The sequence below is a fragment of the Paramisgurnus dabryanus genome, unplaced genomic scaffold (genome assembly GCF_030506205.2).
Source record: "Paramisgurnus dabryanus unplaced genomic scaffold, PD_genome_1.1 h2tg000201l_1_65804__unordered_in_group24, whole genome shotgun sequence".
Classification (NCBI taxonomy): Eukaryota; Metazoa; Chordata; class Actinopteri; order Cypriniformes; family Cobitidae; genus Paramisgurnus; species Paramisgurnus dabryanus.
In genome coordinates, this window is record NW_027394110.1 from 2,570 (window position 1) to 7,500 (window position 4,931).

Below are 4,931 nucleotides of genomic sequence, written 5' to 3' on the forward strand. Positions count from 1 at the left end.
GGTAACGAAATTCGAATTTTCGACCGGAAGTATCTCGGGCCCCCGGGGTCGCACGGACCCGCGGCCGGTCTCGTCGGAAAGCCCCGGGCGAGACCTTTCCGACGAGCCCGGCCCCGAGTCCGTAGGACCTTCCCCGGCCGAGATACGGCGCCCGGCAGTTCATTGGCCGATATCTCGGAAACGGGGCGTCGTAGACGCTCCGTGGTATTGGTGACCTTGACGATGCCGGGTCAGACGAGTCGGCCGCGGGCACGGGCCCGGGGGCGCCGGCCGCCAGAGTCGGGTGGCTCGCGCACTTCCAGGCGGGCCGCTCGCGCACCTCCAGGCACCCCGACCCACTCGCCGAGGCCGACCGAGGTGCGCCGTCCCGGCCGCGGACCGGTCGGGGTCCCCTCTCGAAAGGGCAGTAGTGTGAACAGGTGCCATCGGGTATATAGGGGAAGGGGTCCTCTCGAACCAGGCCTTCGAACCCGCGCGAGCCTAGCCCGGCAAGGCTCACCCTCCCCGGCCACGGGTTCGGCCTCCGTCCCCCTGGAGGTCCGGCACCTCCAGGGTCCCCGACCCTGCCTCCCCTGCCCGAGGGGAGGCCTCCGAGGCGGGCCTGACAGGGCGGCCCTCCCTCCTGGAAGTCCGGTTCCTCCAGGGTCCCCGACCCTGCCTCCCCTGCCCGAGGGGAGGCCTCCGAGGCGGGCCTGACAGGGCGGCCCTCCCTCCTGGAAGTATGGTTCCTCCAGGGCACGCGTCCCTACCTCCGTAGCCCAGATGGGTGACTCCGAGGCGGGCCTGACAGGGCGGCCCTCCCTCCTGGAAGTCCGGTTCCTCCAGGGCACACGTCCCTGCCTCCTTAGCCCAGAGAGGTGACTCCGAGGCGGGCCTGACAGGGCGGCCCTCCCTCCTGGAAGTCCGGTTCCTCCAGGGCACACGTCCCTACCTCCGTAGCCCAGATGGGTGACTCGAAAGCGGGCCTGACAGGGCGGCCCTCCCTCCTGGAAGTCTGGTTCCTCCAGGGCACACGTCCCTGCCTCCTTAGCCCAGAGAGGTGACTCCGAGGCGGGCCTGACAGGGCGGCCCTCCCTCCTGGAAGTCCGGTTCCTCCAGGGCACACGTCTCTGCCTCCTTAGCCCAGAGAGGTGACTCCGAGGCGGGCCTGACAGGGCGGCCCTCCCTCCTGGAAGTCCGGTTCCTCCAGGGCACACGTCCCTGCCTCCTTAGCCCAGAGAGGTGACTCCGAGGCGGGCCTGACAGGGCGGCCCTCCCTCCTGGAAGTCCGGTTCCTCCAGGGCACACGTCTCTGCCTCCTTAGCCCAGAGAGGTGACTCCGAGGCGGGCCTGACAGGGCGGCCCTCCCTCCTGGAAGTCCGGTTCCTCCAGGGCACACGTCCCTACCTCCGTAGCCCAGACGGGTGACTCGAAAGCGGGCCTGACAGGGCGGCCCTCCCTCCTGGAAGTCTGGTTCCTCCAGGGCACACGTCCCTGCCTCCTTAGCCCAGAGAGGTGACTCCGAGGCGGGCCTGACAGGGCGGCCCTCCCTCCTGGAAGTCCGTTTCCTCCAGGGCACACGTCCCTACCTCCGTAGCCCAGATGGGTGACTCGAAAGCGGGCCTGACAGGGCGGCCCTCCCTCCTGGAAGTCTGGTTCCTCCAGGGCACACGTCCCTACCTCCGTAGCCCAGATGGGTGACTCGAAAGCGGGCCTGACAGGGCGGCCCTCCCTCCTGGAAGTCTGGTTCCTCCAGGGCACGCGTCCCTGCCTCCGTAGCCCAGATGGGTGACTCCGAGGCGGGCCTGACAGGGCGGCCCTCCCTCCTGGAAGTCTGGTTCCTCCAGGGCACACGTCCCTACCTCCTTAGCCCAGATGGGTGACTCGAAAGCGGGCCTGACAGGGCGGCCCTCCCTCCTGGAAGTCTGGTTCCTCCAGGGCACACGTCCCTACCTCCTTAGCCCAGATGGGTGACTCCGAGGCGGGCCTGACAGGGCGGCCCTCCCTCCTGGAAGTCTGGTTCCTCCAGGGCACGCGTCCCTACCTCCTTAGCCCAGAGAGGTGACTCCGAGGCGGGCCTGACAGGGCGGCCCTCCCTCCTGGAAGTCTGGTTCCTCCAGGGCACACGTCCCTACCTCCTTAGCCCAGATGGGTGACTCGAAAGCGGGCCTGACAGGGCGGCCCTCCCTCCTGGAAGTCTGGTTCCTCCAGGGCACACGTCCCTACCTCCTTAGCCCAGATGGGTGACTCGAAATCGGGCCTGACAGGGCGGCCCTCCCTCCTGGAAGTCTGGTTCCTCCAGGGCACACGTCCCTACCTCCTTAGCCCAGATGGGTGACTCGAAATCGGGCCTGACAGGGCGGCCCTCCCTCCTGGAAGTCTGGTTCCTCCAGGGCACACGTCCCTACCTCCTTAGCCCAGATGGGTGACTCGAAAGCGGGCCTGACAGGGCGGCCCTCCCTCCTGGAAGTCTGGTTCCTCCAGGGCACACGTCCCTACCTCCTTAGCCCAGATGGGTGACTCCGAGGCGGGCCTGACAGGGCGGCCCTCCCTCCTGGAAGTCTGGTTCCTCCAGGGCACACGTCCCTACCTCCTTAGCCCAGAGAGGTGACTCCGAGGCGGGCCTGACAGGGCGGCCCTCCCTCCTGGAAGTCCGGTTCCTCCAGGGCACACGTCCCTACCTCCTTAGCCCAGATGGGTGACTCGAAATCGGGCCTGACAGGGCGGCCCTCCCTCCTGGAAGTCCGGTTCCTCCAGGGCACACGTCCCTACCTCCTTAGCCCAGATGGGTGACTCGAAATCGGGCCTGACAGGGCGGCCCTCCCTCCTGGAAGTCTGGTTCCTCCAGGGCACACGTCCCTACCTCCTTAGCCCAGATGGGTGACTCGAAAGCGGGCCTGACAGGGCGGCCCTCCCTCCTGGAAGTCTGGTTCCTCCAGGGCACACGTCCCTACCTCCTTAGCCCAGATGGGTGACTCGAAAGCGGGCCTGACAGGGCGGCCCTCCCTCCTGGAAGTCTGGTTCCTCCAGGGCACACGTCCCTACCTCCTTAGCCCAGATGGGTGACTCGAAATCGGGCCTGACAGGGCGGCCCTCCCTCCTGGAAGTCTGGTTCCTCCAGGGCACACGTCCCTACCTCCTTAGCCCAGATGGGTGACTCGAAAGCGGGCCTGACAGGGCGGCCCTCCCTCCTGGAAGTCTGGTTCCTCCAGGGCACACGTCCCTACCTCCTTAGCCCAGATGGGTGACTCGAAAGCGGGCCTGACAGGGCGGCCCTCCCTCCTGGAAGTCAGGTTCCTCCAGGGCACACGTCCCTACCTCCGTAGCCCAGAGTGGTGACTCGAAAGCGGACGCGGGAGGGTGTACGTGGCGCACCCCCAGGCCGAAGAGAGGTCTCGTGAGCGGACGCGAGGGTGTACGACAGAAGGCCTGGAAGTCTCTGACTTCCAGGGTCACCGACCCTACCTCATGAGCCCGAAGAGGTGACTCGAATGCGGACGCGGGGGTGTACGTGGCGCACCCCCAGGCCGAAGAGAGGTCTCGTGAGCGGACACGAGAAGTACGACAGAGGGCCTGGAAGCAAAAGCGGGTGACTCGTGCACTTCCAGAAAAGGCAAAAGCGGGTGACTCGTGCACTTCCATAAAGCCGAAAAGAGGTCTCGTGAGCGGACACGAGAAGTACGACAGAGGGCCTGGAGGTAAAAGCGGGTGACTCGTGCACTTCCAGGGTCTCCGACCTTACGGCGCCTTCCGACGCGGGCGCCTCCTCCCGGACGAGCCACGGGAAGGGCCCCTTCTCTCAAGGGGCGGTCGTTTGAACAGGTGCCATCGGGTATATAGGGATGGGTGCCTCGAAGTGGACCTCCAGCGTCCTCCCTCCCTGCGACAGATCCCAAGAAAGGTCTGTGCGCGTCGGTGTGCGATGAACGAAAAACCGTTAAAAGAACTGGAACGGTTGGAACGGACGAAGGGCGTCTGATGTGAGGCAGCGCCCCGGGCGAGTGTCGGCCGAAGGCTCACAATTAAAGAGCTCATACCCGAAAGATGGGAAAAAACGATCCGCCCTGGATCATCAAGGCTAATGCCTAAAAACTAAAGCTACCTTGGGTGATGGAACTCGGCTACGGCCGCAAAACGATCCGCCCTGGATCATCAAGGCTAATGCCTAAAAACTAAAGCTACCTTGGGTGATGGAACTCGGCTACGGCCGCAAAACGATCCGCCCTGGATCAAGGCTACGGCCTAAAAACGGCAAAAAAAGATCCAAAAGTCCCTGGATCAAGGCGCTTCGGCTTAAAACCTGTGAAAAGATCCGCCCTGGATCAAGGCTACGGCCTTAAAACTGCTCAAAAGATCCGCCCTGGATCAAGGCTACGGCCTTAAAACTGCTAAAAAGATCCTAAAGTCTCTGGATCTAGGCTACGGCCTCAAAGACACACGTGTTGTGAGAAAAGATCCGCCCTGGATCTCCAGGCTACGGCCTCAAAGGTTCGACCCGACCATATATGCTCAGACACGGGCGAACACAAAAGCGTAACAACCCCTGTTGGAACCGTCGAAGGATCTCGGCGTCGGCCGTAAAACGGAAACCCCCCGGTCGTCGGTACGCGTGTGGCGGTCGAGGGCCCCCGGCCGCCGGTCGGGCGGGCGCGTGGATAGGTCTCCCGAGCGGTCAAGGAGTCCCGGAAGCCGGTCGGGCGAGCGGCCGGCCCCGGGGCACCCTACCCTCTCGGGCGCACCGACCCCACGCGTTTCGTCTCGGTCGGCGTCCGGGGTTCCGAGACACCCTTATGTATCTGTGTGACAGACGGAGTGGCACACCGTCTGCGGCGGGACAGGGCCGCCGACCGCGATGGAAGTCGAGTGTGGCGGCTTCCAGGGTCCAAGACCCTATAGACGGACGGAGTGGCGACCCGTCTGCGGCGGGCCAGGGCCGCCGACCGCGATGGAAG